General features: G+C 43.1%; 1 long non-coding RNA gene across 1 annotated transcript; it reads right to left on the bottom strand.

The window, feature by feature from the left end:
• Nucleotides 1-333: 333 nt before the first annotated feature.
• LOC123622562 lies at nucleotides 334-1,957 on the bottom strand. Its single transcript, XR_006729546.1, has 3 exons — nucleotides 1,858-1,957; nucleotides 506-626; nucleotides 334-349 (listed from the first exon to the last, which is right to left on the bottom strand). It is a non-coding gene; the product is annotated as an uncharacterized LOC123622562 (long non-coding RNA).
• Nucleotides 1,958-11,800: the final 9,843 nt, after the last annotated feature.

Here is an 11,800-nt window from a genome sequence, read left to right as displayed (position 1 = left end):
TCCCCTGGCCCCATTGGACACATACACCCAGGAACCCTAGAATTCACCTCAGGCAGGGGCCAAGTTTTTCCCACAATGCCATTGTTTTGTTTAGATACTTAATCAAAAACACACTATGCATATTTGCACAAGAATCATCTTGAAGCGAGGGGGTCACTTCTCTCAGAGTAGAAAGTCATGGGAGAGAACAGCTTTTCTGACCCCTCCTGTTTTGTTTGTGGAAGGCCTTGCTGAGCGTCTCTAATTGCAAGTCACTCTTCATTTCTCTTCCCTCTCTTCTGGCTGTGAGGATAACGCATTTACCAACGCCTCCTTCCTCTTTCTTCAAAAGGCCAGCTAATTTTTCTGTCTGTAAAGGACACATTCCAATGAGGGCAGACTCCAAAAATCAAGAATCTCTCTTTTCAGCTTCCCTTTTCCCTCTACACCCAGGAGTCCAAGCACCTTGGCCTTCAGGCACCCACATGCTTAGTCCCAAATTTTCCCATGTTGAGGTTGTATGTACCCTCAGGCTGGCCGCCTCCAAAGTGACAACTATTTTATCAACCCTGCATTCCTGAGCCCCTGCCACAGGGGATGGGAGTACAGCCAAACACTCCAAGCAGCTTAAGTTGACACGAGAAACACTGGTGAACACAACAGAACAAAATGCAATTTAGTAGAGAAAGCAAGACCCTAAAACTGTGTGCTCCAATATGGTAGCCACTAGCCGCATACAGCTATTAAAGTTAATTGAAATTTTCAAAAAGTTAACAGTTCAATTCCTCCGTTGCAATAGCCACATTTCAAGTGCTCAACAGCCACATGTGGCTGGTGGCTACCATATAGGGCAGTGCAGGTACTGAACATTTCCATCATCACAGAAAGTCCTATATGAACATGCTATTCTACAATAAGTCTTCCTTGGCTTGACCCAGCTTTACTGAGTCATCTTGGGGAAACACTGGCTCCCTCTTGTGACTAACACTGTCCCTGTGGTTTTGTCTGCTCTATGGCTATGAGTGTTGTTTTCACTGATTTGTCCTGAGCCACATATTTTGACAGAGAATTGTATTTTCAAATTTCCCTTGGGAATTACATTTTGATTCTCAATATACCTGCTAAAATGAGAATAGGTGCCATCAGTTGCAAGCATTGAAATCCAGTAGATTTAAATGAAGATACATGTCCAGACATTCTTCTTCAAGGGACATATTTATATTCCCATTTAGTAGGTTACTATATGAATAGAGAAGAGGCTTAGAAGATCAATGTTCTAGTGCTAATTCTGTTCATTAGCAGGGGCCCTGTGCCTGTCTTTATGCCTCAGAACAGCCCTGGGAGGAACATTGGTGGGTGGCAACAGCAGGATGTCACTGCCCCAAGTCTTCCCTGGTGATTCTCTTATCCTGACTTCCTCACCCTGCCTCTTGTTAGAGGCCACGGATACAGTGTGGTGACATTTTTATTTTCCTGGCTAGAAGTTCCCAGATTTTCTCATTCTTGGGATTTTTCCCTGGGGTATGAGTAGTGATGTTTCATAGTTTCTGCAGCTGGAGCAGGGTGCATGGTGGCATCTTCCTGTATCCTTTATTATAGTGACTATTGCACTATTGCATTTCACATCCTTTTTGACTTTTCACCTTTGGAGTGTTTACTAGCATCTCTTGGAAATGCACCAAAGTAGTCATAACAATTGCCCAAGGAGCTGGCAGAAAAACATGTAGGAACAAAATAAGTGCTTCCCGAAGACAAGCAAGGTCTTCAACCATGCATTTGTCCAACTCCTGAAGCCGTTATCTCAGTCAGTGGAATTCTAGCTGAAGCCACGCTGTGCGAGGATCTGCTGTCCAAACTGGCAGAAAAGGGAGGCATCACCTCTAGATAGCCAATGGCTTGGCTGGATTCTCAGGTGTCCACATGTTGCAGTAAGAATGGGGTGGCCAAGGGTGCTTCAGGGACCAGTAGGTGCAGCCTGCCAGGGGCACCTGGGAGGGCAGAGGGAACAAAGGGTGAGGAGCCCAGGGGAGCAGGTCCTGTCTGGGCACTGCCTTTTCTGTAGAGTGAACCTGGGAAGTGCCTTAGCCTCTCACAGCCTCTGGAGGAAATGGAGATCTCTCTCAAAGCTCTGACAACCTCACAGAATGGTGATGCTGAGAAAAAGTGCACATGTAATTGTGCTTTTCAGATTGTAGACATTTATTGGGAACGTGCTAGAGAAGCACAAGCCTTTCCCCTCTGGTTGCCCAGATGGGTCTGAAAGACATACAAGAGCCTCCACCTGGCAGAATGTTTCTCCTAAATTGTTTATTTCATAGTCACCCTGGCTAAGCCTAACTTTACAGTCTTTACGGCCACACAGGTAGTCACTCATTTACCTTACATCTAGCTATAGAATGAAGGCTTTAATTTTTCTTAAATGGAGGGGGCAGAATTGGCAAGGCGGTATTGGAGACATTACCCCTTTGATAATGTGATTCATTAATGGCCCCAATTCTTCACCTCTCCCCTTATCTACATTTTGTGCCACATAACTTTTCAGTTTCTCTCACTAAACAGGTGGAGTCTGTGTCCCTACTATTTGGATCTGGGCTCAGCCATGTGGCTGGCTTTGGTCAACAGAATGTTGCAGAAGTGACAGTGTGACAGTTTCTAGCCTAGACCTCAAGAAGCCCTGCAGGGAACAGATCTCATTGTCCCAGTTGTCCCAGCCAAGGCCAGCCTTCACCAGCTGACAGCCAGCCAGCCCCAGCCCCACCACGAGCCCTGCCAAGATCAGCAGAGCTGCCTAGCTGACCCAAGCTGACCTCAAAAGCATGAGCAATAAATGCATATTGTGGAATGCCACTGAGGCTCTGTGGCTGTTTATTGTGTGGCATTACCGTGGCAGCAGATAAATGATAGCCCCTTGTAGGGACGAAGGGTGACCCCCTTCCTTGTGAGTGCTGGGGGTAAACTGAAAGTATATCTTTCAGAGGGGAAACAAGATTTTGGTAGCTCTTCTAGAAAAAGGTGTGGGCTTTCATGTCATGGTCTCTTTCTATCACTGCAAGTTTTTAATTCTCCTAGATGAGGCCATTGACTCTGCTTCAGACCCAGCCTTGCCTCAGACTGGGCCAGGCCTTTTCCCATCCCAGTAGGACTCAGGGAGCCCTGCAGCACTAGCTCAATGATCCGGAAGGTCAACCTCAAGGTTATCTGGCTGCAGGGTCTGTTCTGTCCCCTTACCTTGTTCTTGTCGTGCTCCTCGTGAGGCAGACCACTCCCATTGCTCACCCTCAGTACTCCACTGCTTCAGGGGACCCCAAGCTGGTTCAGGGCCCACTGGCTTCCCTTAGGGAATGCCTACCCTGTTGGAACACTTAAGGAAGTTCCTACATTAATAGAAAAACAGTTCTTGGGGGGGAGGGTAGTTCTCAGTCACGTGGCTCACCTCTTTACAGAGAGGCTGAGGTCAGGAGAACATAGCTGTTCTTAAAAACCTGAGTCTGGTCTGGAAGTGCCCATGCTCCGAAAAGGAGCTACAAGAGTGGAATGTACCATCGATAGGAGCATGCATGCCTTTTAAAGCAGGTAGACAGGGGCTCACCGCAAGGGATTCCTAGTTGCAGCTCTAGGGCCCCCCAGGGACCATAGGCAGGTGACAAAAGATAGGAGCTTATCATCAAACCACCCTTTAACAGCCCACCAGAGCTAAGCAGGATGGAGAGGACCCAGGTGCAGGAGACACGTTCTGCTGAGCACGGGCTGTCACGTGTCCCTGTGAGCTTGCCAGAGATGATAGCCGGCAACCATTCCATAATTCTGGACAAATTATGGAGAGGGACAGCTTGTGAAAGCTTATGTGAAATTTGGAAATATTGGAAGCTTTATTGTTCTCAGCCATAAACTGCTCTCTTCAATTAATGTCGAAGGAACTGGTGCCAAGTAAAGGTCTTGCCAGATGTACTTTAATGAATGAGAAAGAATAATTTGTGATTATAATTCATAGTTGTATTCAATTAGGTCCTGAGTGCTTTAAAGAGAGTTACAATGTTGTTTCTCTGATTATAAAAATAATAAAATCCTTATGGAAATCACAGAAAAATATTAAAAAGTAATAATCGCTTACAATTTTATCTCCCACAATTAGTCCCTATTGATATTATATAACAGGACACAATATATAGATCTTGAAATCTTGTTCTTTTTACTTTATATTAATAGCATGCTTAAACTTGTTCCTCTGTCATTAGTCCTCCTGTGGAATACTTTTAGTAGATGCATATTATTTCATTTTGTGAATTTGCCATAATTTATCCTATCCCTTATCATTTGACTTTTATATTTTCTATTTATTGATATAATAAATAACACTGTGACAAACATCCTTACAGATAAATATCTCTGTGTATTTCTGAATGCTTCCCTATCATAGATTCCAAATAATGAGGTTATTGGGGAAGGGTATGAATGTTTTAAGACTCAGCATGTATTTCCAAGTTGTTTCCATAATAGATGTCAAATTTGACCAACTTAACCTCTCACCAGCAGTGTGAGAGATGGCCTCCCTCTCCCCGCCCTCATCATCACTGAAGTGTTCCAATTTCTCCCAATTTTAATGAAGCAAAGTAGCATGGTTTCACTGTAATCTTTTATGATTATGGAATAATAAATGATATATCTGTTCTTTATCCCTGGTTCCTGCCACAGAGCTTCAAAAATCCTTGAAATTCCCTGAGTAAGAGGTGTGTCTTTGTTATGCTAATGGACGACTCAGAGTGGGTCCCTAGATAGTGTCAGGAGGGAGCATGGAAGTGAGAGAGAGAGACAGAGAGAGAGAGAGAGAGAAAAAATAACGTGCAAAACTCTTCCCCTGCACCCCCTCAAGGTTTGCTGAAAAATCACTGACATGAGGCAGATTGATTAATTGGAGAAAAAGATACAAATTTATTTTAACATGTATACACAGGAGGCTTCAGAACGAAAACTCAGTTCCCCACTGGGGTTTAGAAGCTTGTGTACCTTTCTGGTAAAATGAGTTATGGGGGGAGGTAGGGAAGGAGGAATTCTGTTGAGGGGCAATAAAGGGTTACTGGGAAGGATGAATGGATAGGGAATAAAGATTAACTGGAAAATAGTTCTCTTTAGAGTTTGAATGAGTCTTAGAGATGGATCTTTTTAAAGAGTCTGTTTAGGTGTGGTCACATTCCTGGACTTACAGGGAGGGGAAGAAAAGAACAGTTGTTCTCTTGGATGAGTCTGCATCTTAGGCAGATAAAGAAACTTCAACTTTTTGGGAGAGCCAATGGTGGGGGAGGTCAGAGAGACATCGAGGCTTCTTCAGTCAGTCCAGCATATCAAAATGCCATATATTGGGGTAGCGGTTTCTGAGCCCCAACAAGAAAGAGAAAGAAGGAGAGAAAGAGAGCTTGGAACTTTGGGCCAGTGGGAGCTCTAGGGAGGGGAGGGAGGCTGGAGATTGAGTTCAGTGATGTTGATACTGTTACTGAAAGTTCAGCACTTGTCCCCAAGGTCACATGAGAAGAACGAGGACAGTGGTTTGAGGAAAATGAAAGAGAAGTTTATTAATTTGCCTGCAAATGAGGAGATTGGCAGACTCCCATTTTAAAGTACCAACATCTTTAAAGTACCTACCTCTGAGCAGGAATACAGAACTTTCAAAGGGGAGGTTTTCAGCTTCAGGCTATTGCTGTTCAACTATAGTTGATGGTTCTGATTCATCCCATCGTTGGCTAAAACAATCTCCTGACCTCAGCCCGACAATTCCCTTGAGCCATCTCCTGTGGTCCAAAAAACAAAGAACACTCCCCTGACCCTCCCAACCACTGGCCTGGGGCAGGGATGCAGGTTTTAATTCCCAAAACGAGGGGGTCAGGTTTTAGAGAGATAGGAAACATTTTTACCCTTTTTCACGACATTCCCCTGTTACAATACCAGACTTTTGGTTCTTGGTCCCTGAGTCAATAGAAATTGAGGCAAGAGCAGAAAGATTTATACAGGCAAGGCTTTTACTGGGACTTTTTGTTCAAACAAAAAGAGAGACAGTGCTGCTTAGGAGGGCAACCAGACTGGCTTTCTGAGCAAAGGGCTGGAGGAACTTTTATGGAGTTGTAAAGAGGGAGATAGTTGTCAGTTTTGAAGTCATTACATGTAGATGTGGGGTTCTATTGGCAGCTATGCACCTCTGGGTCATGCTTCTTCATGCGTTGTATATACATTAGCATATTAAATCTCCACCCCTGGGCATAATTTTCAGCACTAAAATGAGATTAGAATGAGGGAAACATCAGGGTAAGGTTAGTATAGGGGTCTTTTCTGGCTTGAGGTGGTTAGATCCGGATGGGTCTAGTTTCTTTGCTGCGAGGTTCTTTATTAGCTAGTTTCAGCATCTTGCTTCAGTGGTTCTAGAAGACACCATTCAAGAGACAGACAGTCTGACTCTCTCCTTATATGAGTATGGATTGAATTCTAGCAGGTAGGAGGTCGTTTGTTTTTTTTCTCTTTCTACAATTAATTAGGCTGAGTCATGCTGCCCCATGTTGCCTCCCTTGGTCAGAAGCGAGGCCCAAGTCCTGTCCCTGTACTGTCTCAATGTAGCCAGTTACTTAATCAATCATGCCTATATAATGAAACCCCTGTAAAAACCCTGGACACTGGGGCTCAGTGGAGATTCCTAGTTGGAGAGCTCACTGGTGTGATGACAGGAGGGTGATGCACCCTGGTTCCACAGGGAGAAGCTCTGCATCCCTTTTAATCTTGCTCTGTGTGTCTCTTCATTCATGTTCCTCATCTGTATCCTTTATAATAACACTGTAATCACAAGTATAGCACTTTCCTGAGGCATTCTGGTGAATTATCAGACATGAGAGGGTTATAGGAACACCCAAATTTATAGTCAGTCAGAAGTGCAGGTGGCCCTGTGGCTCCTGAAGTATAGCTGGCATCTGAAACGAGGGTGGTCCTGCCGAGGACTGAGCCTTTCCTGTGTGAAGTCCAATGCTAAATAACTCCAGGTGGTTATCATTAGAATTCTACTGTAGCACACCCAGTTGTGGGTGAAGCAGAATAATGACTTTTGATGAATGGAATTCTTCCTCATGGTTACATTCAACAGATAGTTATTGCACACCTTCCAAGTGCCTGGAAACAATGCAGGATGCTGGGAATCCCACTGGGAGCAAAATCAGAGATCATCCCCACCTGTTGGGAGGTAAGTCTGGTGGTGCATGGAGACAGTAATCAAATAATCACCCATCATGTAAAACTGTACGATGGAGAGGTGTATGGTGCTATGAGATTATTTAATAGGAAGACCTGACTTCAAGAAGTCAGGGAGGCCTTTCTTGAGGAGGTGATTGAGCTGACCTCTGCAGAAAGAGAAAGAATTCACTAGAAGAGGGGCGAGTGGGCAGGTGAGGAAGCGTTCTAGGCAGAGAGGGAGCTGTGCCGAGGCCGGCAGGGCTGGCGTGCAGGGAGAGTGACGAGTGGGTGATGGGACTGCTGGGCTAGGAGCCCAGTGCATACGGGCATCCTATTTAGGATGCGTTGATGGGAAAGGATTCTGGCTATTTCAAGGAATTAAGAAAACAAAGGAGGAAGCTACAAGGGAAAGGGCCACAGACCACTGGGCCACAAGGCACTGGACTCAGAGAGGTAGAGGCCTTTGCCTAGTAGCCTACAGGCCTGGACGTGCTGGGGGAGACTGCAGGGGATAGGTAGTATCTGAGGGCTGGAGAAGAAGGGAATGGGGCAGCCAGTGTCTATAGATCCCAAAGATAACAGGGCTGACAAACAGAATAACCCTTCAGGGTTAAAAGACTGCCAAGGCCACTGTTGGTGGTTAGAAAAATATCCTCTCTTTAGTACTTCTTCCAGTTGGTTATTTGCAAGGCAATGAGTGTATATGTGTTAAAAAATAGACAAAACACTGAACCTGATGAGTTGCAGGTGCGACTATTTCCAAGGCCGGGTCTTCACCTCTACGGCAATTTCACGTCCCACACGTCTGACAACAGCTGCCCCAGGTGCATTTCTTGCAGGAGTTAGTTCACCTTCCCAGGGCTGGTCTGCCCCTTTCTCCTGCTTCAGTCCTGAAAATTGTGCTTGTCGGGATAAAACGTTGGGATTATAACAGCTGGTTTTCAGAAAGGCAACCACATCTCCCCTTGCATCATAAAAAATTCTGGAAACTCATCAGATAGAGAACTTTAAAAACTGGAAAACTTTTTTTTTTTTTACTTTAAAAGAAATCAGATTTACTAAACACCCCTTAGAAAAAAAGATATTTGTTCTGATGTTTGAAATCCGAGAACCTCCAACAAGGGAGAATAACGAGCCTTGTCTCGATTTCCACATGTGTAGCTGTGCGAGAAAGAACAGCTGGTGGGGTTGATGCTCTCAGGATGACCCGAGAGGGTGCTCAGCACAGAGCTTGTCGGGCATTAAGTAGGTGCTCAACGAGTACATAATGATTGATTCTGAATGTCAGTATGAAATTTACTGCTTGTTCTCCTGGGATTTTGTCCCTGAATTTAGAATTTAACTTTAAATCAGAGACGTGACGTTTACAAAATTGACCCAGGAAGTAGAAATTTCTATTAATACTAATATTTTATATTAATAATATAAGTTTGAGATAAGATTCAATTGGGAAAGTAAGGAAAGAAGGATATAACTGCCTCCCCTCTCCCACAAAAAAAACCACTGTGATTTAAAGCAGGGCTAGCCTTCCCACGGTGACCATTGCTAAATGATCAGGCACTCCCTCCTGCCCAGATAGAAGCAGCTTCAGAATCTTTCTTAACACCATACTCCAGACAATCATTACCAATGAGTTGAGCAGAGTTGGCATGCTGGGTGAAAGCTACCTGAAATCCCTTGCCTCAAGGTATTCAGATCATCCAATTAAAATGGCAACAACTAAATTGCAATGAATAAATAATTATCTTTGTAAGCAAATAAGGAATCTAACACTGCAATGTCCCAAGTTATTGGATATCCACATCAATGTGCAATTCTTAGGAATAGCTATAGTTTTTTGTTGTTTTTTTTTTAACATATCTAAGCAGTTGTGATTTCTAACTGGGTAGAAATGAACCCAGACTCAAAGTGGTCTGGCTGTGAGTGTTCTGCTCACTTTCCCCAGCTCAGATCCACAGCCGTCCCACAGACACATGCTGACGTGAAGGTCAAGATGGGTGGAGATAATATAATGAGACACTTATTAATAGAAGGGGTTTCAGGGCCTGAAGTTATCCTAGAAGAGGCTATAGGGTGAGAAACTATGTGCATGTGGTTGTCTAAGACTTTAGAAAAAAGGCAGGACCACAAGAGTTATGAGCATTAATAATTGTCACTTATGAATCAACCTGCTTTAGGCCAGGATCTCACTTAAATATCACAGCCACTGGGTAGAGTGGGTTTTATTTTCCGCCTTTGGCCCACAAGAATCAGAGAACTTAGCAGTGCATTCAGGGTCCCGCAGTACGTGCAGCCCATAAGTGGTAACATCTGAATTTTACCCAGTGACAGGAGGCTCCTGAGAAAGCTCTGTAAACAACCAGACTGGACTGCTTAGATGTATTATAGTGGGCACGTAGCCCCAACATAGATATTGGGAGGGATAGACAGAGGGATAAGGATTCTAAGAAAGCCCAGAGGTTGGATAACTGGGAGTGATGAGATGTTAGTAACTCCACCACTTAAGTTTTGCATTTTTATGTACCTAATACTAGTAAAATAACAGTATGCATTAGTTAAATGCTCCTTTAGAGCTGGCTAAATACACAGTTGCAAGAGCTAACAGGGTATGAAAGACACAGGCCCTCTGAGTGTAATGTGGTACGTACTCGTGCCTTCCATATGCCTTTGTGTGAGCTGCAGCCTGTAGACCAGCTGCTTTGTCCTAACGTGGACATTCCTTACAAACGCAGAGTCTCAGACTCCGCCCCAGACCTACTGAAGCAGAATCTGCGCCAGGGTTCGAGAGGCACTTAGCTAGGGAGACAAACCAGAAGAAAAAATAGGATGTAAAATAGTAAAAGAACCAGCTAGCTGTACCCAGAAAAAAAGAGGCAAAAAAGTTTTTCCCCTCTCTTAGAAATAAGAAGAATAAGGAGATTTAAAGCTTTGCACAGAGAGATAATTTTTTTTCCCTGGGAAAATCATAAGCAGGATCTGTTCATTTGAAACAGAATAAAAAAGACTGGAGACCTTTGAGAGTTGTTGTCGCACCTGGTGGGCACGAAATTGGAATGAGCTAAATAATAGTCTCACCATTCCTTTGTCTAGGATCTAGGCTCAATGGCTTCGGGGTAGTTTCCTTCCTTTGTGACATCCCAAACCCAGGGAGATGCATGTTATTAAAAATTATAAAATGCCTGTGATAGCTTATGAGATTAGGTGAGAGAGTTATAGGGATAGGGGTAGAGGGGAGACAGAGCGCCTGACCCAAGCCAGAGAAACCAAGAAAAAAACCCGGAATAGGGAAGGGTTTAAGAAGCTGATTATAGCTGCGTATCGTGGGCGTTTTTGTTGTCATTCTGCCCAGTTATGTTTAAATTTTGGCTATCCATAAACAGAGGGATGAAAATGAAAGAATAATTTTATTGGTCAAGAAGTTACCGTCTATTTTTTCCAAAATGGAAATAGCTTTATTTTTTATGATTATGAAATTAACACTACTGCAAAGAAACTAAGACCGTGAAGAAAAAATGTAAAAGAGAAAACAAAACCCACTTGAAACCATAGAAACAGAGATGATGACTATATATTACTGTTACACACATATGCGTGCATCCAAGCATATGCTCACACAGACACACACCACTCACATGCACACAATTTTATAGACCTGGCATCACATGAAGCAGTTTCTCCAACACCACACTTGCAGAATGTAATGCTTTGTGTTTCCAAAATCCAGAAGACAAATGGCTGAGATGGTCCTTTCTAGTTTGAGGGGTAGAAGAAGTCAGCCCAGGTATTTAATTTTAATCTTATTTAAAGACCTTTTATTAAAAGTCTTGATGCTGAAATATCAATATTCCTTCTATAAAATTCACCTAGAGCCAGATCAACGCATATAGCCTTAAAAAAAAAAGAACCTGGCAAGTCAATTTACTCTTATTTAACTTGGGTTTATAACCATTCTCTCACCCAGCTTTATTGAAGTATAATTGACAAATGAAAATTGAATATATTTATTATGTACAACGTGTTGTTTTGATGTGTAAACATTGTGAAGTGATTACCACAAACCAGCTAATTAACCTGTCCATCACCTCACGTATGATCTTTGCGTGTGTGCTGACAACAGTTAATATCTACTCTCTTAACAACTGTCAAGTATACAGTAGAGTATTATCAACTATAGTCACCATGCTGTACAGAAGATTCCCAGAACGTATGCATCTTATAACCGAAAGTTTGTAGCATTTGATCAACATCTCCCATGTCCCCTTACCCCAGCTCCTGGCAACCATCATTCTAACTCTACTCTCTGTTTCTATAATTTTGACTTTTTTAGATTCCATGTAAAAGTGAGTTCATACAGTATTTGTCTTTCTTTTATTTCACTTGGCATAATTCTCTCGAGGTTTATCCTTGTTGTTGCAAATGGTGGGATTTCCTTCTTTTTTATTGCAGAATTATATTCCACTATATATGCAATCACATATTATTTATCCATTAATCCACCAATGGGCACTTGGGTTTTCTCCACATCTTGGCTATTGTAAATAATGCTGCAAGGAACATAGGAGTGCAGTCATCTCTTTAAGATACTCATTTCAATTCTTTTGGATATATACCCTGAACT

Source organism: Lemur catta, chromosome 17 (genome assembly GCF_020740605.2).
Source record: "Lemur catta isolate mLemCat1 chromosome 17, mLemCat1.pri, whole genome shotgun sequence".
Lineage (NCBI taxonomy): Eukaryota > Metazoa > Chordata > Mammalia > Primates > Lemuridae > Lemur > Lemur catta.
The sequence above is the reverse complement of the archived record's forward strand: the minus strand, read 5'-3'. Positions and strand labels throughout refer to the sequence as shown.